Source organism: Castor canadensis, chromosome X (assembly GCF_047511655.1).
Source record: "Castor canadensis chromosome X, mCasCan1.hap1v2, whole genome shotgun sequence".
NCBI classification, from domain to species: domain Eukaryota; kingdom Metazoa; phylum Chordata; class Mammalia; order Rodentia; family Castoridae; genus Castor; species Castor canadensis.
Window position 1 is genome coordinate 29,923,291 of NC_133405.1, and position 27,250 is coordinate 29,950,540.

A 27,250-nucleotide genomic window follows, 5' to 3' on the forward strand; every position below is an offset into this window, starting at 1 on the left:
AGGCAAAAATAGGTCCTTGGAGTTGAGACATAGTCCAAGCCAGTTAATGAGGGTGGGGTTTTGATCATAATTTAGGACCACAGGTACTGTACAGGGGAACTTGGGCCATGGTAGATATTTGGAATTGGATTAGAGATCATTATCCTGGTCCATTTTCTGGTATAAGAAAAACAGACTTACCTGCAAATTAGATCCATGCCATTTGTGCTTGCTACATGATTGAAGTTGGTAAGTAATGGTATATAGTATTTCTGTTACTATTTAACTAATGTACAGAACATTTTAAATAAATTCATGTAGCACATTAATTGGTTAATGAAATTAATGTTTTGAGAGTTCACACACAGTAGGAGACCTCTCTTTCCCCCTTCAAAGCAGAGAATTCAAATTTGCAAAACATCATCAAACTTAAATCCTGAAGTATTCATTGAATGTTGGTATTTAGGAACCTATGAGGCTCAAAAGGACTCTTATAGGAAACATACATTTCTCATTCTCTCCAATATTGTTTTCTTTGCTCCATAAATGTTCTTTACTTGCCTGTTATAAAATTTCACTTCAAAAAGACATTGTTTATTTATTTATTTGTTTGTTTGCATTAGAGTATACATCAAGAAGTGGGATTTCTGGGTCAAAGAGCATGAATATCCGCAACTTTACTAGGTATTACCAAGTTGCTTTCCAAAGTGCACAAGATTAGACTTCTATGACTAGAATGTGAAATGTCAAATTCCCTACATCCTTATCAGCATTTGATTTGGTTAAAAAATTGCCAGTCTGCATGTACACTATAGTATTAACTAATTTAATTTATATCCTACTGATTGCTTATATGAAGCAAAATGCTTTTCCATAAGTGTATTTTTTTTAGAATTCCTTGTCTGAGAATTGCCTATTTGCATCATTTGCTCATATTTTAATTTTCACTTAGTTGTCAATTTTGAAAAAATTATCTTTGTCAGATACAATTCTTACAATATTTTTCCACATTTCCTACTTGCATTTTCAATTTGTCTCTTACATCTTTGGCATCTCATGAGATTTATAGGTATAATTGAGTACAGTTCATACCTTGATGATTTTGACTTTCTAATTCATAAGCATATTTATTTTCTCTTTCCTTTCACTCAAATCTGTTTACATCCTTCAGAAGCTTTTGTTCACCTTATAAAAGTTTTTGCTAGATTTATTTTTAGGTGTTTTTCAGCTTATTAATAATATAAGTGGAATCTTCAGGGATTTTTTTTGTTCCTATTGGATTGTCTAATTGGTTATTATTTGTATAGGAGTTTATTACTGATTTTAGTACACTGATTTTGTTTCCAACAACCTTGCTAAACTTTCTTGTTAGTTAAAATAGTTTGTATTCATGCTTGGATTTTTCTATGTAGATATTTATATTATTTGCAAATAATGACAATTTTGTCTAATCTTTTCCATTTTTATAACTCATTTATTTGCCTAGTTTTATTGCATTGTCTAGTACCTCCACTAAATTTTTAAATAGAAGTTGAGTGTATGTCTTTGTCCTGACATTAATGAGAGCATGTCTAAATTTATAACATCAGCTACATTTACTGCAAGGTTTAGTAGGTATCCACTGAAAAGTCAAGGGACTATTGTATTTCCAATTTTCTATTTAAAATATTTTAAAACATGAGTGAGATGCTGAATTTTGGTAAATGTTACTTCTGAATCTATTCACATAACACCTTGCTGTGTTTTTGTTATTTTGTTAATTAGGTTGCTTACACTGATAACTTTTTCTAATGTTGAATCAGACTTTTGTTTCTTGGCTAAAATCAACTTGTCAATTTCTTATAAATCTGTATAACTTTTGTTATTCACCTTTTATACCTCTGAGCACTTATATCATGGACATTCCTCTGGAATGGATGTCTTGAGTAATACTACCTGTTTCTCGACTCTGAATGCAGCATATCATTTGATTCAGATTTTTTCCAGTTTCCCTTCTGTTCCTGTCCCAGGACGATATAAATCTTGTCTTTGAACACAGTTATGTTTTCTAGCTTTTCTCTTTTTATCATTTTTATGTATTTGGAGTGAAAGGATGAATTATTTTGAATTTCAATATCTTTCATAGCTTAAAAACATTAACTCTGTAGAACTAAAGAACTCGTGTAACACTTCTCTAACCTTCCCTCCCCCAAAAACCCACTATAATATGTGTAATTAGAGGATATCAATTAATATTTTATTTTGACACAACACCTCACTTTATGCAGCAATGAGATTTTCTCTTTGCTTTATGGTTATGCAATATGGTACATATTCACAGAAATATTGGTCTTTGTTATTTGAAACTTCCAGAACTGACTATTGCCAAATGAAATTCATAATTTTGCCTTGTGTTGAATATTCTTGATGACTTTTTAAAAATATTTTAACTTTGAGGTATAAAACTGAAGGTCACACAGCCTGTTGATAAATAGCTCACTTATGAAACAGTGAATCATAAGGCCAAACAGAATTAACTGGAAATTGGCAGGCCACTCTGCATTCTGAGGGCTAAAGAAAGCTAATCACTTCACAGCTAAAACGTAAATATCCCCTGTACTTTTGGTAGAGCATATTTACAGTAATTAGATGAGAATAATAAAGCCAACTAACTGCTTCATCCTAAACATATTTTAATGTATGGATTTTGGTTTAAGGGAGGCATTGAAGACTACATCTTCTTTACGAGTCTCCATGACTGGAGTAGTGGCTACATACTTTCTGCTGATCTACCCAGGAGAACTCTCTCTACCTCTGACTGCTCCACAGAACTTTTTTACATTCTTCTGTCCTTATTCATGCAAAAATAGCTCATCAAAATTTTATACAAGTCATCATCTGTTATCATCAAATATTACTCTTCTCTAGCACTAGTTTCTCTTGTTCCTTCCAGAATCTTACCTGCCTGATTGTTGCAGAGCCATAAGATCTAGACCAGTTCTCTAAATTTAAACTCTGCACATGTTATGCCTAAAACTTACTCAAATGGGTATTTTACTGTTTCCTATGTGTGGCTTTCAGAACTAATATGGTCAACTCTTAGTGAACCACCTTTTCTTCCTGCATTTCCATATCTCAATATGCAGAATGTACAGCAGTAATAAATTGACATTTTAAAAAGATGATTACTAAACACCAAAAAAGAGAAATTAAAAAAGAGTTATAAAAGAAAGTTGAATTTCATGAAAAATCACAAAGAATATATGCACAATTTTGGTAGTCTTCAGCTTCTTGACTATAAAATCAATTGTACAGTAATTCATACATCAGAGACATAAAGTGGTCTGTTTTAGTATGAATTGCCTTGTATAAATTAGTCTCCTTGATGCTTGGGATATTAGAGAAAAAGTTTTTTAAATACTGTAGTTACAGAAATGTATTAAAATTGTTAATTATGTATCATATTAGAGGTTGGAGCTTTTGAAGCACTGGACTATAGAGTTGCTAAAACCAAAAACTAAAGTCTATTTATAGCAACAATTTTGTTATTTGGCCCCCACATGATAATGCTACCTGAATCTCTAAGGAATTAATCAAAACTAAGGTCTATATTCCACATATGAGAGAAAACATGCAGGTTTTGGCCATCTGAACCTGGTTCATTTCACTTAAGATGGTGTTCTCCAGTTCCATCCACTTACCTATAAATGATAAAATTGCATTCTTCTTTGTGGCTGAGTAAAATTCCATTGTGCTTAAATACCACATTTTCTTGATCCGTTCGTCAATAGTCGGGTATCTTGGTTGTTTCCATAACTTAGCTATTGTGAATAGTGCTGCAATAAACATGGGTGTGCAGGTGCTTTTGTTGTAACCTGACTTACATTCAGGGGGTGAATTCAACTATGATATATTGTAAGAATTTTTATAAATGTCACAATGTACCCCCAGGAAAACAATAAAAAATATTGGATCAGATATTTCATACATTTTGACCTGAAAGTTTTTGTTTTGTTTCCAGCCTAATTTTACTGAATGCTGAGCACCACTCCTGCTGATTTCTTTCTCTGCCCCCTTGCACAGGGACACTAGGGGAGGTAAATATACAAGACTGAAACCTATAAGGTTCAAGTTGTGTTTATTCCTACAATTTCAACTTCTTTGAAAAACTAATATGGATCTTTAAGTCAGTGAGTATAGAGTCATTAAGCTCTAAAGCAAGTCCAACTTTCTTGTGAAGAAACTTATTATTTAACTTGTTGGGATGAGACATAAATATGTGAAAGTTCAGGTATTGAAAGTATTGATGTTCCTTATGAGAAGTTGGCAACACTTATTTTTAGCCAAATAAGCACTCAAGAAGTATTTATGGAATTAGTGGGCGGTCATAAATTTTTGAAGAAGTAGGTAACCACTTTCACAACTTCTTAGGGTATTTGTCATCATGAGGGAAAAAGAGATAATTTCTCTCATCTATAAGTATCATGAGACAACTTAGAGCAAAGATTGGAAAAACTATAACCCTCAGCTAAATGTGGCCTGCATTGTGTTTTTGTATAGTTCTTGAGCTAAAAATGTTTTTTACCTTTGTAAATGGTTAAAACAAAAAAATCAAAAGAAAGAAAATGTTTTGTAAAATGTGAAAATTATGTCCAATTCTAATTTTCAGGGCTCATAAAACAGCTTTATCACAACACATCTACATTTGCTTACTTACACATAGCTTTTGTACCACAAAAGGCCTAAAACATTTACTGTCTGACTCTTTATAGAAAAAAATGCTTGCCAATCCCTAACTTACAGGATTGAAGAAATGGTTTTTATAAGGGAACCTGCTAGGGGAAAAACAGTGTGACTATTTCGTTTCTAAATCTGCTTCTATTATTTCTGAGCTATTTGCTTACAGACTTTATAACAGTAACAGGTGCTAATACACACGAATAGAACAATAACTCCTACTATAATCATCCACATTCATAGAAAACTGCAGGTATAGCTACAGCCAGATGTTTAAAGAATGAGGACTGAAATAAAAATGTAAAAGTCTTTATGGAAAAAAACAGAAATGATACAAGAATTGCACATGTGATCTAGTAAGAAGCACAAGCAAAAGAACTATTTGTCTTTAATTCATGTGTGTAATTGCTGGGATGGATTTTTAATAGACAGCCTCACAAAAACTCAGGGAATTTTATAAAGCCATGAAACATTTTTCTCTTGTAAGGCAAAACTTATTTCCTCAAATTTACATAAAATCAACCTGTGCAAGTAAAAGTTACATTTTATTTTACTAATACTGAGTCATATAGAAAAATGTTCGAAATTTACAATCATTATATAAAATTTTAGGGAAATGTTCAAATCCCTATGGGGTAGATGTAGAGTCTTAAGTCAGTAGTGGAGGAGGAAAAGGGCAAAATAGTGAAGTTTGAATACTGTCAGAAAATTGGAACAAACTATAGAAATACAGCCATTTTTAGGGCTAAAAGCTTACAACAGGGCCATGTTAAAACAGCACAAATGGAAGTGAAGTTTAACTAATGGAGTTCATTTATCTAACAAAGACAATCAAACAAGGTATTTCACTCCTTGAATAGGATTACATTTTGGCAGTTATCTAGTTAATTTGATTCATTGGGATTTGTAAATTGGATCATTCAGATTCCAAAGTGAAATGGTGATTTAAATGCGGCTCAATGGCCTCTAGAATTCATCTGAAGAATTAAGTTTTATCCTAATTACTCACCTGGAGAATTAACTCGAATTTTCAAGCATTTGAATAGTAAAAAAATAAACCTGGGTCTTCCATTTAGAAAAACCCTCCAGGGGAAAACGTTGGGAAAATTTGATACTATTAACAATAGTCATGATGCCTATTTTCTTGATAAAAAATGTATTCAATTATATTACTACATTGAGTTAACAGATCTATTCACTTGTTCACTTAATAAATACTTATGAAACCCTACTATGTATCAAACACTTGTGAAACCAATGAAAGTACAAAGATGAACAAGAGAATAATGAAATCAGGTTCCATGAATTCTTAAAACCAACATTCTTTGTGTGAAGTATTTTTATTTTATTTTAGTTTTTTAATGTGATTGCTGCTTTTTTAAAAAAAATTTTATGCATTTATTCACATGTGCATACATTGTTTGGGCCATTTCTCCCCCTGCCTCCCAACCCCTCCCTATCCCACCCACCCACCTCACTTCCAGGCAGAACCTGTTCTGCCCTTATCTCTAATTTTGTTGAAGAGAGGACATAAGCAATAACAAGAAAGTCAAAGCATTTTTGCTAGTTGAGACAAAGATAGCCATGCAGAGAGATTCCTAGCATTGCTTTCAAGTACAAATGTGTTACAACCCAAATTGATTTATCTCTACCTGACCTTTTCACTAGTTCCTGATCCCCTTCTCATATTGACCTCTGTTGCTTTAAGGTTTCTGTATTAGCTACTCTGCAGTGGGGACATCAGACACTTTCATGTTTTGGGTTTCCTTCCTATCCCCATATCTCCCGTATGTGCGCTCCCCTTGCCATGTGACCCAAGTCCAACAACATTGCTGTATTTGCCCTAGACCTAAAGTCCGCATATGAGGGAGAACATACGATTTTTGGTCTTCTGAGCCTGGCTAACCTCGCTCAGAATGATGTTCTCCAGCTCCATCCATTTACTTGAGAATAGTAAGATTTCATTCTTCTTCATGGCTGAGTAAAACTCCATTGTGTATAAATACCACATTTTCTTAATCCATTCGTCTGTAGTGGGGCATCTTGGTTGCTTCCATAACTTGACTATTGTGAATAATGCTGCAATAAACATGGGTATGCAGGTGCCTCTGGAGTAATCTGTGTTGCATTCCTTTGGGTATATCTCCAGGAGTGGGATTGCTGGATCCTATGACAGATCTATGTTAGATTTTTAAGAAGCCTTCAGATTTTTTTCCAGAGTGGTTGCACTAGCTTGCATTCCCACCAGCAGTGTATGAGGGTTCCTTTTTCCCCACATCCTCACCAACAACTGTTGGTGGTGGTATTTTTGATGATGGCTATTCTAACAGGGGTGAGGTTGAATCTTAGTGTGGTTTTGATTTGCATTTCCTTTATAGCTAGAGATGATAAGCATTGCTTCATGTGTTTTTTGTCCATTTGAATTTCTTCTTTGGAGAAAGTTCTGTTTAGTTCAGTTTCCCATTTCTTTATTGGTTCCTTGATTTTGGAAGAGTTTACTTTTTTAAGTTCTCTGTATATTCTGGTTATCAGTCCTTTGTCTGATGTATAGCTGGCAAATATTTTCTCTCACTCTGTGAATGGTCTCTTCAGGTTAGAGACCATTTCTTTTGTTGTGCAGAAGGTTTTTAATTTTATGAAGTCCCACTTGTCCATCCTTTCTCTTAGTTGCTGAGCTGCTGGGGTTCTATTGAGGAAGTCCTTGCTTATACCTATTAGTTTCAGAGTATTCCCTGCTCTTTCCTGTACTAACTTTAGAGTTTTGGGTCTGATATTAAGGTCCTTGATCCTTTTTTGAGCTGATACTAATACTGGGTGATAAACGTGGATCTAGTTTCAGTTTCTTGCAGATAGATAACCACTTTGCCCAGCAACATGTGTTGAAGAGGCTGTCTTTTCTCCATGGTATATTTTTGGTGCCTTTGACAAAAATTAGGTAGGCATAGCTGTATGGATTCATATCCAGGTTCTCTATTCTGTTCCACTGGTCTTCATGTCTGTTTTGTGCCAGTACCATGCTGTTTTTATTGCTATTGCTTTGTAATATAGTTTGAAGTTAGGTATTATGATACCTCCAGCATTGCTCTTTTTGCTGAGTATTGCCTTGGCTATTCATGGTCTCTTGTGTTTCCAAATGAACTTTAGGGTAAATTTGTCAATCTCTGTGATGAATGTCATTGGGATTTTGATGGGAATTGCATTAAACATGTAGACTGCTTTTGGTAGTATAGCTATTTTTACTATGTTGATTCTACCAATCCATGAGCACAGGAGATCTCTCTACCTTCTGTAGTCTTCCTGGATCTCTTTCTTCAGGGGTTTGTAATTCTCCTTGTAGAGGTCATTCATATCTTTTGTTAAGTTTACTCCTATGTATTTGATTTTTTTTGAGGCTATTGTAAGTAGAATTGTTTTCTTATATTCTTTCTCAGTTTGTTCATTATTAGTGTATAGAAAAGCTAATGATTTTCGCAAGTTGATTTTATATCCTGCCACCTTGCTGTAGCTATTGATGGTGTCTAGGAGCTTTTGAGTAGAGTTTTTTGGGTCTTTAAGGTATAGTATCATATTGTCTGCAAGTAGGGATATTTTGACAATTTCTTTCCCTATTTGTATTCCTTTTATTTCTTCTTCTTTCCTAATTGCTCTGGCTAGGAATTCCAGTACTATGTTGAATAAGAGTGGGGATAGTGGGCATCCTTGTCTTGTTCCTGTTTTTAGGGGAAATGGTTTCTGTTTTTCATCATTAAGTATGATGTTGGCTGTAGGTTTGTCATATATAGCTTTTATAATGTTGAGGTACTTTCCTTCTATTCCTAGTTTTCTTAGAGCTTTTATCAGGAAGTGGTGTTGGATCTTATCAAAGGCTTTTTCTGCATCTATTGAGTTGATTGAGTGGTTTTTCTTTTTGCTTCTATTAATGTGCTGTATCACATTTATTGATTTGAATATGTTGAACCACCCCTGCATTCCTGGGATGAAGCTGACTTGGTCATGGTGAATGATCTTTCAAATGTGTTGTTGAATACAGTTTGCCATTATTTTATTGAGTATTTTTGTATCAATGTTCAGTAAGGAGATTGGCTTATAGTTCTCCTTTTTGGAGGACTGGTTTTGTGATGAGTGTAAAACTGGCTTCATAAAATGAGTTAGGCAGGTTCCTTCCCTTTCTCTTTCATGGAACAGTTTAAGGAGGGTTGGTATTAGTTCTTCTTTAAAGGTCTGATAGAATTTAGCATTGAATCCATCAGGTCCTGGAGTTTTCTTTTTTGGGAGACTCTTTATTGCTGCTTCAATTTCATTTTGTGATATAGATCTATTCAGGTGATTAATGTCCTCTTGGTTCAATTTTGGATGGTCATAAGTATCTAGAAATATGTCCATTTCTTCAAGATTTTCAAATTTATTAGAATATAAGTTCTCAAAGTAGTCTCTGAAGATTTCCTGTATTTCCGTCGTATTTGTTGTTATCTCCCCTTCCGCATTTCTGATTTTGCTGATTGGGTTTTTTTCTGTCCTCATTTTAGTAAGGCTTGCCAGGGGTCTGTCAATATTATTTATTTTTTCAAAGAACCAGTGTTTGGTTTCATTGATTCTTTGTATGTTTTTTTCGTTTGTTTGTTTCTATTTTATTGATTTCAGCCCTTATTTTTATTATTTCTCTCCTGCTATTTTTGGGATTTACTTGTTCTTGTTTTTCTAGGCATTTGAGATGTAGCATAAGGTCACTGATTTGAGATCTTTCTGTCCTTTTAATATATGTACTCATGGCTATAAACTTTCCTCTTAGGACTGCCTTTGCTATGTCACATAGCTTCCAGTAGGTCGTGTTTTCATTTTCATTAACATCCAGGAACCTTTCAATTTCCTCTTTTATTTCATCAATGACCCATTGATCATTAAGCAATGTGTTGTTCAGCTTCTAGTTGTTTGCATTTTTTTTACTGTTGTTTTTGTTGAGTTCTAGTTGTAATGCATTGTGATCAGATAGAATGCATGGAATTATTTTGTTTTCTTATATTTGCATTATTTTAATTTTTAAATTTTATTTTAGCCAATATATAAAAAAATAAAAATTGTACATATTGTCATTTAATGTTTCAAATGCATGCATACATTGCATAATACACAAATTAGGTCAAACATATTTATATCCTCAAACATTGGTCACTTTTTCATTATAAAAACTTTCAAAATTCTTCTAGATTTTTAAACATATGGTGCATCATTATCTATAGTTATTATTAAAATGTCTTACTCCTATCTAAGTGTAACTCAGGACCTGCTGGTCAATCTTTCACCATCCCTCCCTTACCTCTATTCTCCCCAACCTCTGGTAACTACTACTCTAATCTCAACTTCTGTGACATCAAGTTTATATTCCACATATGAATGAAAACTTGTCTATGTCCTGATCATTTTACTTAATGATCCCCAGTTCCACCGATGTTGTCATAAATGACATAAAGGTGGATTGTATTTCATTGTTTATATGTACCAATTTTTTATCTGTTCATTACTGTTAAAAATAATTTGGTATAGGAGCACATCCATGTAATAAACAGGGTAGTTAGAGAGAAACTTAGAAGAGGGGCACTACTCCAGTTAGTGTAGTCAAAAGAAGTCCTTCCTGAATAGGTGGCTTTGAACTGAAACCTGAATAATGGGAATGAACCAGGCATGGGAATGTGCTAGAGAAGTACATCCAAATATATAAAATTAATCCCAGGATAGAATCAGATTTAATCCCAGAGATTATTTCATTGTGCTCATCATTCTGTGCTTTTTCAGTCAATTCTCAGATACACCTGTCAAGGACAATTATGATGTGTATTTATTGCCATCATTATTTTTGTTATATTATAATTAACATTTTCATAATTTGTAGAAGGTATGAGATATTTTTATACATATTATTTCATTTCAACCTCATGTGGTATAGGTACTATTAGTTTCTCTGCTTTATAAGAAGGAAGGCAAAGAGTTCAGAAAGACCAAGTGGCGTGCCCTAAACCACACAGAAAGTAGTTTTGCAATTGTGGAGACAGGGCCTGGAAGCCAGACTGTACATTCAAAATATCCAAAGTGCTCATTTCATTACACATTCTGACTTAAGTCATACCTGTAGTACACACAGCAGGCAATACATTTCTGTTCAATAAATTAGGACTATTTAATATATGCTAAGAATAACCAGGACAGAATTTTCAGCCTAAACCTTCATGCTGTTTATGATCAATAATATAGAGGATTAATTAAGTTTGTACATTATCACACCTGATGATCCAAGTTTAATTTTTGTACCCTTTTTTAAAAAGTAACTCAACTTTGAAAATACCATAATTGCTAATGGTTTATTTATTTATTTATTTATGTGGTGCTGAGCATTAAATCCAAGGCTTTAGATGCTAAACTTTCACTGTACCATTGAACTACATTCCAGTCATTTAACTTATCTTGAAAAGAAGAATTTTTCTTTTAATATAAAATTTGTCATAGTGTACATAAGTACAGATAAGTTTGCTTTGTTTTCTGTTCAGTTTTAGTTTTTAGCTGCCCTACTACTAATGCTCAAATGCCCTTATGCACTGGCTTGAGCTGGTGGGGTATTCATTGATTTTATGATATAGTAAAGTAGCCCACATTTTCTTGTGTGCAAAACATACTCGACTATGGCTGACAGGATTTTCATTTTCCATTCACGGATGTAAAGCATTTTCTAAGAAACACAATCCTCAGCACAAAAACGTCAACAATTTATAAAAAGCACACAGCTCTGCTTACCTTTCATTTGTCAAAAGTTGATGAGAAACATCCATATTGCTTGTTCAGTCTGTTAATTGTATGTTGTCATCTATGTTGAACTGACCAGCTAAGGTCTGTCCGTTCATATTAGTCTGTAGGAATGTGATTATCAATAAGGCCTTTAAATTGCTTTACTTGTGACCTATAACTCAAGTAATTCTTTATCAAACACTATTTGAAAGGTTAGCTACACTTTGACATTATATTTGTGGCACACTTTAGATTGAGTGCAGAATACAAATTCCAAATGCTGCAGTTTCATAATCTTAAAGGGTTGTGTTTTAGTTACTTTTAAATGAGTGAACATTAACTTTCAAGAAGGAGTTAGGAAATTTGTCATCAAAATAGTATGCTTTTAATTAATTATTAAATTACTCAAACTTTTACCAACAATTTAGGGAAGTGGGGGTAAATAACAATGATTTTGAGAGAATTTTCCTCTAATTAGGACGTCAAAACAGGTTTCCACTGTATACATTGTACTGTCATGCATTTTTAAAGAAAACCCAACTTGGATAATATATCTTAAATAAAAATGAAATCCATGGTTCTCTTGGTGCTAGTTTAACAGAATAACCAGAAACTAAAAAGCAAATGTTATCAAAGGCAAATCATTATGGTAAAACTTAGCATCTGATTTCTGTGAACCTGTCTCTGGATCTTCAAAGGTATCTTGTCATGATCAAATGTGTTGCCCTAGTAATGTTCAAAATCTGAGTGCCTTCAACACAACTCACTGCCTTGATTCATTCTGGCTATGAATTAAGCATAGAAAACAGACATCAGACATAATGAAATTTAAAAGCGCTGAATTCTTTTGATTTAAAGAAAACCTTTGGGTTTTGACTATTTTAAAGTTAAGATATATTAAACATGATCCCCACCTATAAAAAAACAGGATAATGCTGGTGCTCTTCACACAAGACTGCCCTTATTTCTTCTAGCTACTAGCAACCACTGCAAATATATATATATATATACATATGTATATATATATATATATATTTGATATATATATATTTATATATATATGTATATATATATATATTTGATATATATATTTATATATATATCAAAGTAGATAAAATAATAATCCTTGGAAGGACCCCCTCTTCAAGTTTAAATGCAGAAGAACCCAAATTGTACAATGTTCAACCTACAAGATAATGGACTATAAGCTTTTTGAGAGACGTATCTCAACTACTTAGCTCTGGGTCTAGTGTATAATAGGTGCTCAGTAAACAATGTATGAGTAAATCATCAATCTCACTTCTTAATTTTATTATTTTAGAATCTGAGACTCAAGATAACAGTAAAGGAGGAATGAGAATTCTTGTCACCTGAATCCCCTGTCCATACATTGTCCCTTCCTCTATAATACCATATTTCTTCTAATTTATTGTTCTTACTCCTTCAATTCTAATTTTAAGTGACTTGGGTTAAGAAGGGGGATGGCTGGATAAATTTTGTCCCAAAAGAAGGATGCACTCTCAAAACAAAGTGTAGTAAGTATATCAAAGCGTGTATACCTACCTTTTGAGATTAATAAGCACTTCTCCAAAAAGCAGGCTAGTTTTTAGTTATCTCCCTAGTATAGGTTGACTCTCAGCAGTAAGAACTAAAACTAGTCTGCAACACAGCCTTTTCTCATTAAAGAGCTATTGGGCAACATTTTGGGGAAGAATACTGTCCAAATAAATTATTAAGTTGAATTGTTTGCTCTGGTATTATTACTTACCTGCCTCTGTGACATTGCACAGCCCTTTCAGAACTGTTATCTCACTGATGTGCTGGAGGTAAAGTTTCAACTAAGAGTTGCCAGATAAAATACATTCTGCTTAGTTGAATTTTAACTTCAGATAAACATTTTTCTCAGAATAAGTATGTCCCAGATGGGAATTATTGCTAAAACTAGCAGCCCAAGATTACCTGTCATGCAAAAACTCCCAAGGATGTCCCAATTTGCTTTCTGACAGTCTGACAGCCTGACAGCTTGCTCTTCTTGCTTGGTTTTAGTAATTGTGATTGCTTTGCTCATCTCTCTCTTTATTGCATGTTAGTGAATCTTCAGAGCATTACTGTGGAACAATTGTTAATGCTTTCAATTTGCATGACTTGTTAACAGGTTTGTGATACAAGCATAACAGAAATCTTTGCCCAGAGTCCACTGGGAGCTGGGACTGAGACTTCTACACTATTTTTCAGCTTATTCAAGCATGTAACTCCTTTTGATAAACATAAAAACTTCTGTCCCTAAACTCCATTGAGAGTGTTATTTTCTGCAGCCTCTTTATGAAAATATTTTATCTTTTCCATTATAAAATTATATTATGATAATAAGCAAGCTCTTTTAACCTACCCTCCATATTACACTACTCTAGAGATTTTGAAACATTCACCTAAAGACTAGAGCCCTTAGTTGAGAATCTGTTGCCCATGAGTTGCCAAAACAAATCAGTGAAAAATGAATTATTCAGTCATTCTACCCAGATTTTAATCCTTAAAAAATATTTTTGCCAAATCAATGTTTCTCAAAGTGTGACTTCAACAAAACCTAAATAATTATATAACAATTTGAATGTGCATTAGAAAATTCTGTGCACAGTTTGTTGTAGTGATAAACAGTTTCAGTTTGCAAACCACTGGTCCACATAAAAACAAAGAAAATAGTTTGCCCTTAAGGAAATTTTAACTTCAATGTTTTCCCCCTAAATTGACCAGATTTTTGGTCATTTTATAGGTAAACTAGACTGTCACCATCAAAGATGGCAGTTCACCTACAAATCTGAAAGTTTTTATGTTGTTGTCCAAACTATAACATTACAATATCTTGCATTTCCTCTTGTTCACTCTTTCAACATGGAAATATAATTATATCATTCCAATTTTGCAGATGATAATATCAAATTCAGAGATGCCTTGTTTTGCTATTGAGCATCAGATTATAACCTTTGTTATAACTCACAGCTTGCTTTAATTTCTCTTGAAGTCATTTAAAAACCTACATTATTGTACATTTCTATGCCTCAGGTGTCTATTGATAAATGGATTATTAGATTTAAAAGCATAAATTTTTATGAGAAGATGAATATCTAGGCAATTACAGCCCTAGGAAAGAAGCTTAAAAATATGTATTGGTTCTCCTTCTAGATATTTGTTTCATTTTCACACAAATGTTACGTTTAACATCATGCAAAGAAATGTTCAACAAAAATGTTTTGTATTGCATTATCCACTTGTGGATTAATCTTGCTGAGCTTTTGTAGCAGACCAGGGTTCACACACTTAATCTTGCTAGGGTGTTGCCTGCAGATTAACTAGGATTTAGTGATTTTTTTCAAATTGGAGAATACAATGATTCAAAGAAATCTTTAGCGTCTGACTTAATCAACCTAAAATAAATACCAAACTTAACGTTCTTTCTCAGTTTATCACATAATTATCACTCAAGCACAGATTATCATTTACCATTGCAGCATGCTGACCCCTGGAAAATACAAATTATCTAATGAAAGTTTTTGGTGGAAATGAATGAAAACACCATTTTAATATTAAATTATACATCCAATATTGGTACTACTTGGTGACAAAATGCAGAAATGAATAATCAGGGCCTTTCTTGGTCACTGTAATACAAATTATGTTTAAGGTTGTTGCAGATTAAAGTATTAAGCACTGATCACTAGGAAAATTAAATGCTAAGATATTTATCAGGCTCACTTTAAAATGCATAGTATGTCTTGAAACAAAATCTCTGCAGCAATAAAATTTAGGTAAAATGTCAAAAATCCTAACCAAAAGCAATCATTTTGTAATTAGTCTTCATTTATGATTGCGCACCGCTGTTTGCTTAGACATCTTGATTTTTGAAACAATCAGTTAAATCTTCTCTGTTTATCCTCATAGAACATCTAAATGGGGACAGTGTGATGCAGTCTTCCTCAGCCAGCACTAGATGGAACTGTAGATGTTGAATGATTTGGAGTTCTGTCTTCCTGATAGCAAAACCATTCACAGAAAACAATAAACCATTGGCTATTAACTAAGCAGTTGCTCTACATAAGTCTAACTTATGTACTTTTAAAACATCTGGTTGATTGTTTTCACCTATAAATCAAATAGTTGACAACCTTATAGAACTCTATCTATTTATAGAAAGCTAAAATGCCATGTTAGCTAGTCAACTAAGTGCTAAATGATTTCAACTAATACCCTTGTATTGGTTTGTTCTCACATATAAACATGCTTCTTCTTGAGCTGTATCAATGTTTTCATTTTTCCTTTTTTAGCCTTCATTTAAATTAATTTTAACAATAACAAAGGATAATTAAGTATATTTGTCTCTTGATTTAGAGTGTTTTTTTTAATCATTTTACTAATATGTGTATACATTGTTTGGGCCACATCCCTTTCCCACCCTTCCCTCCCCACTCTTTCCAGGCAGAACTGCCCTCTTATTCTCTGATTTTGTTGAAGAGAAAACATAAGAGATAATAAGAAAGACATAGTATTTTTGCTAGTTTGAGGTAAAGACAGCTATACAGAGAGATTCCTAGCATTGCTTCCATGCACATGTGTATTACAACTCACATTGCTTCATTTTTACCAGACCTCTTCACTACTTCCCAGTCCCCTTCCCATAGTGGCCTCTGCCAGTTTAAGATTACTATATTCACTCTTCCGCATTGAGTACACTAAACCACGCTCAAGTTTTTGGTTTCCTTCCCTTTCCCTATTTCTCCGATGCACATATTCCCCTTAGTGTGTGACCCATGTCCAATGATATTACTGCATTTGTTTTAGGTCTACAATCCACATATGAGGGACAACATGTGATTTTTGGCCTTCTGAAATTGACTAACTTCACTTAAGATGATGTTCTCCAGTTCCATCCATTTACTTGCAAAAGACAAAATTTCATTCTTTGTAGAGTGTGGTTTTTTAAATATAGTTATACTATTCAGCAAATATCTATACCACTTCAATTAAATTTAATGAAATGTTGAGATCTGTATTAAAAAATATTTTCATTAAGTTATTATAGCCTACAGAACTGGCTCAGGGCACGGTAGTGTCATTAAATTATTATAATTATATGATAGTTTTATATGAAAGAATAATGATAAATATATTTAGTTTGACTGTCTACCTTAGTATTTTAAACTTGTAATGAGCCAATTTACTTCTAAATGATAGTCTTATTTTAACATTTAAAAGTAGGTGGAAATCTGTTCTATTTTCTATGAATAGAGTATTTGCATTATTTTTCCTGAAAAGTTTTTTTAAATTTGTAAAGCAAACCATAGATTATTCTAGGGGAGCATTTATCAGAATGTGTTTTATAGAACTGTTCCTCAAACAATTAAAACATCACACACACAGCAGCAGCAATGATAATCAACACATTCATTGTTTTATACATTAAAGAAATACTATATCATTAATGTAGGATGTTCTGGAGACTTCTGATGCATATAAATTCATTAGATCTCTAACAAAGAGTTCTTAATAAAGAAATCTATCTATTTAACTCAGAAATTCCCAGACTGATTTGAACAAAAAGCTATATAAGGGCATGTGTGTACCTATTCACATCCCAAGGAACAACTATTATGAGGAACCCACTTTGAGTTAGACCAAAATTTGAATAGCAACTAAATTTTCTGGGAAGAGCATGGAGCTAAGAGGTAGATTTCTCATTCCATATTCCTAATGTCTGACACAAAATAGTTGCATAATTCTTAAGCAAATAAATCAATAAATAAGTGAGTGATTAAAAAGACACTCTCTTCTGACACTAACTTGCTTTAGAATCTTTTGAATACTGTGTTTTATTCTTAACTTTCCTTAAGAAAGCAAAATCACTTGCCTTAATTTTTTCAGTTGATGAAAATAATAGAAGCTAAAATATTTCAAAATAAATATAAAATGTGCTCCTTTTATATACAGAAATATCTGGGGATAAATATCATGATATGGGAATATTACTTTAAAATACACCAACTAAAAATAAAAAAAGCAAATTTAGCAAATTATTAATTATTATTCAATCCTGGTGACAGATGTGTGCCTGCTTACTATATTAGTCTCTCCATATATATGTATATTTGAAATTTTTCAGAATAAAAAATTTTAAAACATTAGGTTATTGTTACATAAAACTGCAATTGCTAATCCAAATACATTTTGCATCAGTTTTAAAAAACAGCATATAGGATTGCAAAAAGTATGACTATTTTGCTCTCTCATCTTCCCTATGACCTTGGGCAGACATTTGTTGAAATGTCATGGCTGGTTACAGTGGTCACATCAAAATTTTCCTCTCTTTAAAACCTTCTGGCTGAAGTGAGATTTTAATTTTTATCCTAAAGCACATTATGATCATGCTTTTAGCACAATAATTCTCAAAGTATGTTCCATGGACCAGCAGCACTAATTTTCCTAGAATCTTTCTCAAAACACAAATCAACAGGCTTTATTCCAGACTTACTGAATCAGAAACTCTGGGGGTAAGGTCCAGCAGTCTGTGTTGTAACACTTTCCCAAATGATGTTGATGCTTGCTCAGTGCTGAACACTGAATGAACCTATTGTTCTCTAACCTATTGTGTTGATCTACAACACAAGACTGAAGTGCAATATGCAAAAAACATTTTCTGACGTTAGCATTTTGGTTATTATACATGGTGAAAATTCTCTCTTACCTGTATAATGAGAAATAGTTAAAAGGAATTCCATTGTTGATTGACTTAACATGTCTCTTCTTCATCTTTAGAGCATTACTTATATAAGTTAAGTATAAGACTGGGTTAGGGCCTAAAATAAGTGTACTTTGTCCATTACCTGAGAGCCATGATGCATGCCACAATGGCCCAGTCCACACAAGATATGCTTACCTGTAGAAGGACTTTTTATTGTGCAGATGCATTTAGACACACCATTTCAGTTGGTTTTGGTGCTTTATTATCTTGGCTTTGGAACAAACCAAGTGGTGTTCATTAATCTGTGGATGGTGCATGACAGCGTATCGCCATGACTGCAGCATGTACAAAAGTACACAACTCACTGGACTGCAGAGTTTGGCTCAGTTGCCATTTAACTAGGAGCTAGTCACTGAAATGGAACGGATCCTTTCAGTTTTGTTAAAAAGCAAAAAGAACCCATATATGATCAGGTTGAGGCTTCCAAAAATTTCTAAAGCAGCCTATAAACTCTTTCCCCATGAGGCTTTGTGATAGAGATGGATAATCAAACTTCTTCAGAAGAATTCATAAGCTTTGCACTCTACTATTAACTTATTATATTCAAGAACAGGACAATTATTTCTATACAGATAGAAATTGATGGATAAATGATAATTTGGGTACATTTCTCTTACTGAATACTTGGCATTATATATGTATACTAAATTCAAACTAATATAACCCTCTGGTCTTATATTTTTAAGTGAAAAAGGCCATTTTGTTGCTCCTATTTCTCTTTGTATGCTAACACTTGGCAAAAGTTCTTGCTTAATGACCACAGAAACACAGTATCAGGTATAACATCACAGGCAGTTTCCTAAACTTCTTTCCCTACTTCTTTTGACCTGCCCAAAATGGCAAAAGTTTTCGGTTGAGCAGAGACCGTGGCTGTTTATAATCCAGACAGCTGTAGTATGAGATTCACTGGCACTGCCTGCTGGCAAATCAAGGGTATATTTTCAGTGTTGTTCATTGTATCAGTATTTCAGTAGGTTTTTGGCATTTCCAATGTTTCCTTTCCTGCCAACTTTTAATTTATTCAATTCTAGAGTAATTAAGAACTACAAAGTACCAATCACATTTAACAAATCTCTTGAGACAGTTGGGAGTTAAGGCAATTTATGAAGAAATAAGGATTAAAAACAAGAGGGCCCTTTGATTTATAAAGACATGCCTGTTCCTGGGTCTTTATCTGATTACAACAGTTTTTAGTGAGGAAGCAAGTCTTAAGGAAGTGGTCTATTTTCTTCCTTTGCTTTATTTTCATTAAATCTGTATGAAACATTTTAACTGAAAACCATCTGTCAAGAGCATGATTTTGTGTGTCAAATACACAGCAATAAGTGTTGAAGCTATTTTGATTTAGGAACTCTGCGCAGGAAGCTGAGCTGTCAGTCTAGGACAGGTTAAAGGCAAATTTGTGATGAATGAAGATAAGGTTCAGAAAATCCAGAAGTACCACGATACTTTTGATCATTGGATGAAGCAGGAAGTGATTTCAGATTCTCAAGGGAATATAAAGTGACTCAAAAGATTGGTCGTATTGAGGGACAAGGACTCTTCTCTTGGTTCCAGATGTTGTACACTTACATTATTAAAAAATTACCAAATTCAGACATTGATTAAATAAGATATTCATGGAGTACTTTATTTTTAGAGAAGACAAACATCATATAGCAATTATGAAGTGATAGGTACAATTCACTCTTTCTTTTGTGGTATTATTTGTTTTCTTTGCATGTTTTGCTTTATTTTTGTTTTTTAAAATAAAGCCTGACTATGCCCAGAAAGCCTTTAAATTCATGATTCTCATGCCTCTGCCTCCTGAGTATCTGGGATTGTAGATACATGCCACTGCTCTTGGCTAGTGATAGATACAACTATAGTGCAAGGACATGGTACTGCAGGAGCCCAGCTGAGAAGCATTATACAACTAAATACCTTCACTCATTACACAAATATTTACATACACCTTCTATTTTCTAGGCACTAGGTACAGATAATGCAATGGTGAATAAGAAAAGATGTGATCCCTGCATTCCATAGACTTACAGTGTGGGGAGGAAGTAAGCAGTTATACTACTGGGTACCACAGAGGGATTTTCATAATGGGAATGATAAGAGGTAGGGCCTCATCTTTGACCTAACTTGGGTGTGTGTGTGTGTGTGTGTGTGTGTGTGTGCATATGAATATAGGAAAGCAATACTAACTGCTGTAACAAACAACACTCAAATCAAAGTGACTAATCATAGTGAAACCCCCTAGCCCAAGTGGATCCATGATGGTGCAGATAGAGGTTGAGGGATTCTGATCTTTGCAATTTTGCCTCTTATTTCATGTAACTTTTCCCTATCCTGCCTTGTTGTGTTTTGTTTTAAGGATATATTTTACCTCAATAACTGCCTTTCTCATTTCCTTTGGAATCTTATGCCTCTTTATTTCTCTAAGACCTATCTTATGTTGGAGATAATTTTCTAGAAATGTATAGATTATTAGATGAAATAATGGAACAGATCAAAGTAAGTTGAATCATAGATGTTTAAAATTGGGCATATTGCTTCATTTTTTATTACCGAACACTGCATAACTTATAAAGAAAAGATGTTTATTTCACTCACAGTTCTGGAGATTCAAAGTCATGGTACCAAAATCAGTTTAACTCTGGTGAGGGCCTGGTGGTGGATTGCATCACAATGGCAAGAATGCAGCACATGCAAGAAAGAAAAGTCAGGTGACCAGGCACAAAGTAAAAATGAACATGAAAGAGCAGTTTGTGATCTCTCACTAGGCTCTACCTCTTAAAGGTCCTACCATTTTCAATAACCCCACACTGGGGACCAAGCTGCCAGGATGTAAACCTCTGGGGGAAAATACTCAAATCACATACACACCTTGGCACAAGAGAAAGAACCTGAGGATCATATAATCTCAAGTATCTCATTTTACACATGAGGAAACTGAGATCCAGAAAATAATTGTGAAACTGTCAGTTGTCTCAGTGAATCTCAGCTGACTGAGTCAGCCCGGTGGTAGCCACATCTCATATGAAAAGGGCATTGTGGGATCAGAGGAGATAATAGGCAGTCAACTATGCTGTGCACTGTTTTTATTAACTTGTAAATTTCAGTGGAATTTTAGCTAATACACATTATTGACTGTTTTTGGTTCCTGGATGTCTCATTTCATAAACCTATCTATAAAAGTGTCCTTTCAAATACACAATAGAATTTTAAAAGAATTTAATATAGAAAAGATAAATAAATAAGAGCAATGCTACACATGTACTTAAGGGATATCTAGAGTATAGACTCTTATACAAGGTAAACCTTTGGCAATTGTTATGAGCAAAGTATCATAATTTAATAAAGATATTAATTTGAATGGAAACAAGTTAATAACTAGAAAGCTCATTCAACTATAGTAAATTGAATTCCAAAGACTCATTCTCGGTCTGTGATTGGAAGTCTCTGGAGGCCTCAAAAATGAGAAAGAGTAATCATAGCCTCATGGAATTAGCAGCTCAAGCTGAGTTTGGGAAAGGTTTTAGTTCAAAAGTTAGCTCTTATATGGCTGTGCTTATTGGCCAGTAAAAAACCATTTGGTTGCAACAAGTCCAACATGTGCACCATCATTTCTCATTTTTTCATTTTATGTAAAAAAAAAGACTCAGATAGTCTTTAGAATTTTCCACACAGTTTAGTACTCAGTGCAAAAAAAGTGACTTAACTATTTTGCTGTTAAAGGAAGCATCTTCTGTTTATGCCAAAATCTAACTTGATCTACATTAACATGTCTCCTTTCATATTTTAGCATGTGCATTTTAGAAATATGATGCTTTTAAAGGAATTCTGGAAGCATAACTCCCATAAAACAGCTTAGCCTTCCTTTGTTCATTTACTAGTATTTCTTCTTGACATAAATAAAAAGATGGTTCCAGTATTCAGGGAATTCTATTATTCTCAACCATAAGTTTCAGGAGAACATTGAAGTTTCAACATTTTCATTGCTCTAGGTCAAAGCATTTTCAATTATTAAAACTATAATCTTGAAGACAAACATAATTTTTTTTCATTTTTCTTTTATTATTCATATGTGCATACAAGGCTTGGGTCATTTCTCCCCCCTGCCCCCACCCCCTCCCTTACCACCCACTCCAACCCCTCCCTCTCCCCCCCCTCAATACCCAGCAGAAACTATTTTGCCCTTATCTCTAATTTTGTTGTAGAGAGAGTATAAGCAATAATAGGAAGGAACAAGGGGTTTTGCTGGTTGAGATAAGGATAGCTATACAGGGCATTGACTCACATTGATTTCCTGTGCGTGGGTGTTACCTTCTAGGTTAATTCTTTTTGATCTACCTTTTCTCTAGTTCCTGGTCCCCTTTTCCTATTGGCCTCAGTTGCTTTAAGGTATCTGCTTTAGTTTCTCTGCATTAAGGGCAACAAATGTTTATTGCGGCACTATTCACAATAGCCAAGTTATGGAAACAGCCAAGATGCCCCAGCACTGACGAATGGATTAAGAAAATGTGGTATCTATACACAATGGAATTTTATGCAGCCATGAAGAAGAACGAAATGTTATCATTCGCTGGTAAATGGATGGAATTGGAGAACATCATTCTGAGTGAGGTTAGCCTGGCCCAAAAGACCAAAAATCGTATGTTCTCCCTCATATGTGGACATTAGATCAAAGGCAAACACAACAAGGGGATTGGACTATGAGCACATGATAAAAGCGAGAGCACACAAGGGAGGGGTGAGGATAGGTAAGACAAACATAATTTTTGTAGCTTACTTGTAAATTTATAATTTTAATGACTGAGTTTATGCTGAACATGAATAGTAAACTATCATCTATTAATATGATTTACAATGTGCTGCAAAAATGGTATTCATTATTATCTTACATTTTACAGATTTGCAGTAGAGTAGTGTAAATAAGTATTTACTTTAATTAAGGAGATAGCAGGGATTTTGTAGGGAAGTATTTCATGTAGAAAATAATTCTCTAATAGCCAGAAAGTTCTTACTTGGTTAAAAGAATTGTTGGCATTTACTGACTTCTACCAGAAAATCTGTTCATCCATTTGAAAGACAATAAGGCATTTCTAGAAGCTTATCTACATGCTGTGGATAGCCCTTTTCAGTTCTGGCCACCTTGCCCTGTCTTTAAAGCAAGGTCAGTAGGAGGGCCTTTACTCAAGAGAGAGAGAATTTGAAGTATTCATGTTACTTTTCTTTTCTTTTCTTAAATTGCGTTTGCAGAGCAAGACATTTATTAGTGGGCCTTGACAGATCCTTGAAACTTACAAAATCACCTGTGGAGGGATAATAGGCTAACTTTAGATCATGTTCAAACTACTCAGTTGGTGTTCATTCAGCAACTCCCTCCCCCCTGCAATCTGGGCCCACCATCCTATCTATGCTTCTCTCATACTGCTCTTCCATATTGACATCTGCTTCGGTTAGTGCCTACTTTGAAAATGAGTTTTAAGAGCACTGCTGTTTTACTTGAATTATAGTCTTTTTCAAGTCTATTTTCATTTGCTAATCAAATCAGATTTCTCTATCCTACATAGTAGGCATAAAACTTAACTTGTTCTTTAAGTGTAGTTCATCTACTTCCTTCCATGAAGCCCTTGTCAACTAATCTATTCATGCTCACCTCACATATTCAAATATCCATACTACTTAATGTAAGGAAATATAGGCCCCAAAGTGACCACATGGAGAGGAGTGATCTGGCCAAGAGATTCTTTATTGCCGGGTGGGAGAGGGAGAGAGCAGAGAGCCAAGAGAGAGAAGCAGGAGGGGCAAGGGCTTAAATACCCCTCAGTGGGACTCAGCATGATCTGATTGGTTAGGATCTTATGGTTCAAGCTGATTGGAGGTTGGGGCAGAAGGAGGATTCAAGCTAGACTTGAGGCAGGACTGTGACCCTGGGAGGCAGGACCTTGACCCTAGAAAATAGAAGCTTAAGGGTGCAGTAAGAACTGAAACCTATCGGCGCCATTATTGCCAACATTCCTCCCTTTTTTGTTTGCTAAGGAAGGGGGGCGTTGTGTTCGCTCTGGCTTCTTTGAGCTGGCAAGGGGCGGTGTAGGGGAAGGGAGGGTTAGTTGGCAAACAATGTTGATGTGGTGAGCCTCATGATGGCGTACACCCAGGCTCCAAAAATGAAGATTTCCTCTTCCCTGAAGTTGATGAAGGTCCCTTGTAGCTATAGGTCGTAAATGGCCTCAAGCCAATCCTCTGAGCATGAATGGCAGGTATCAGCCAACTATCCTCCCATTTTGGAGAGGTTGGTATCCCTGGAAGTACAACTGGTTAAATTTTTGATTAGCAATAGCAGACATGTAGTAAGTGTGTGGCCATACATTATCTAAGACCCAAATAGGAATATTAGGAGGAGCATAAAAAGGTGTCTGTTCAGGGACTACCTACCTAGGGATCTAAATTCTGCAAAATCCTATAACTGCCAGGAAAACTGTAAGCTGTCTTATGGTATGGGGGTTGGGAAACAGAAGATTGGGTTGATGCATTTATGACTCAGGGAGTGAGTCTGTCCCTTTAAGGCCACACCTAGGTAGGTGACCTGTGGGAGGCAGGGGCTGTCAGGATTTAAATGTAACACTCTTGGATAAAAGAGAGCTTTAGCTCATTATTTTATATAAATTGACACTTTTAACTTTTTAAATGTTTGTACCATATTTAGATAAAGTATAATATAACACTGTTACAAGGTGGTCATTTAAGACACATAAGCAAATATGTAAATGAACTCTGATTTAGTAGTACTTAAAGCTTGACAAGATCAGCAGAAAACACAAGTAATTTCTTTGATAAAATCTTTCTCTGTAATGGTTTTTTATAGATGTTACTCAGAGCAAAACAATATTAAGATAACCTTGTTATTTCATAGACATAGAGGATTTGATTTTAGTTTGACATGATCCTAAAAATCTTTTAGGCAACTCTTAGATTATATTCAACTTTAACTTTATCACACACCGAAGTTTTTTATTATGCACTTTTAAAACTTACTTAGACCTTTATATAACATACTAAACCCTTTGATGGCTTGTTTTTATCCCTCCTATTTGAAACAATCTTTAGGATAAACCCTTTTTTACAAAATCCTTTCTCATCCAAAAACATTTATTTTTCCTTTAACTTTTCAAAAAATACATTTATTACCTACCTATATCCTTTCCAGTTGTTTACTTTGTAACTTGTATTTTAAAATTAACTTTTATAAGAATTTTAAATTTATTATAGGGGCTGGAGCAACTAATTAGTAGCCCTTGTTGTTTTTAGGAATAGGCATAAGGCCTCATTGTCCCTCAGGCTTGAGGGGGTATTGTTTTAGGTGTGGAAACTGTGAGGGATTTTTGAATTTTATTTGAATAGGGAGGGCCATCCTGGCTCACCCTATACTCATCTCATCAGTCCACACTGTGGGATCTATTTGTTCCTGAAGGATGGGGCAGCAGAGATAGCTGCCTGGGGGGAGGATAATTTGAGCTTTTAATTGAGATAGTAAATCCCGTCCCAACAGGGACACTGGAGTTTCAGGTACTATGGGGAAAGAGTGACAGAAGAGGAGGTCTCCCCAAGAGCAGGCCAGAGGCCAGGTAAACTAGTGCTCTAGGAGCTAGCCAGATTTGCCCCAAAAGATAACTTTTGTCATTGGACTGGGGACCAGGAGAAAAAGGTAAAACAGAGAAACAGGCTCCACTGTCTAGGAGGAAAATGGCCTTTTGTTTTTCTGCCATTATGGCTCCTCAACATTGATGCCAAGAAGTGGAGTGTGGACAGGAGGCTTGGACCCATCAATCCATAGGAAGAGGCACCTCGCCTTCCATCTGGTGATGGGGTCACTTAGACTTCCAGTGGTTACCCTTGCAGAGGGCAGGGTCCCCATTGGGGGTGTGGCTGTCTCCCAGGCTGTCCCCCCTTAGGCATTCTCTGCAGAAGTGCCCCTCCTGTCCACCATGGTAGCAAGTTCAGGATTCAGGCCCCAGTCGGGTGGGACCCTCTCTGAGAGCAGCAATGAGGCCATGGTGTCTCTTATCTTTTTCTCTCCTGTTAGTAAGGTTCTGGACATACAGACATAGCCATAAATACAGACATGGCTAGCTGTATTACTTGGCTCAATGACTTTTTCCTTCAGTCACAGTCTGAGGTTTTTATGAATATCTGGGACTGACTGTTAGAAATTTATCTTTGAGGAGAACCTCTTTCACCTGTGACTCTGAGTTCACCATGGTATGCTTTCTGATAGGTTGTTGCTGTAAAGTAAAGTTGTTATTTTACATTGACACCTGACACTCTGGAGGGCAAGTGTCTGAGCTGTTCTGGGCCTCAGTTTCCTCACTTGAAGAATGAGGAATCTGGTCTAGGTTAAACTACATTTTTCCACTATGAGATGACTGAAGTGACATTAATGCCACTTATCTTCTTTACCATTTTTTATTTTTTTTTTTTTAGTAATTCTGGGGAATTGAACCCAGGGCTTTGCACATGCTGGGCAGACATTCTCCCATTGAGCTATTTCGGCAGGCCCAAATATTATTATTATTATTTTCTACTTTGGCTGTACTGGGCTTGAACTCAGGACTTTCTGCTTGTAAAGCGGCACTCTACTGCTTGAGCCATATAATCATTTCCAACCGGAGTGGCCTGGGCCAGAACCCACTGCTTTCCTAATGAGAGAAATTTGTATAGGGGACCTCAGTTTACTTTTTTTTTTACTTTTATAGTAAAGGTCTAATTGGAGTATGGTATTGTAATTTAAGGTACCCTGTGAAGGCCACTTCTCTTGGTCACCCAAGGCATACTGAGGCCAGGCCTCAGTACAAAGCTTCCAACATCTACCAGGCAGAAGACTGGAAGATGCAGATCCCGTCTAGAAAGAACAATACGTTAGGATCCTGTCTTTTAGCTAAAAGCAGGCAGCCTCTTTAATAAAGGCTATCTTTTTAACGAAGAAATCATTTGTAAAGT

At 34.8% G+C, this 27,250-nt stretch overlaps 1 protein-coding gene and 1 long non-coding RNA gene across 16 annotated transcripts in view; one reads left to right on the forward strand and one right to left on the reverse strand.

Annotated features, from left to right (window-relative positions):
• LOC141419888 (uncharacterized) overlaps positions 1–13,534 on the reverse strand; it is a 33,452-nt gene extending 19,918 nt beyond the window's left edge. For 2 of the 6 annotated variants that reach the window (XR_012444607.1, XR_012444606.1), the window contains exons 1-2: positions 11,479–11,759; positions 3,660–3,779 (exon numbers count right to left, since the gene is read on the reverse strand). This is a non-coding gene — a long non-coding RNA (uncharacterized lncRNA). Of the gene's footprint in view, positions 1–3,659; positions 3,780–11,478; positions 11,760–13,237; positions 13,288–13,428 lie in introns of those variants that run through there. The other 4 variants (XR_012444608.1, XR_012444611.1, XR_012444610.1 and 1 more) reach the window with 4 other exon arrangements.
• LOC109686404 (teneurin-1) overlaps positions 1–27,250 on the forward strand; it is an 835,907-nt gene that overhangs the window by 183,472 nt on the left and 625,185 nt on the right. The window lies entirely within an intron of this gene.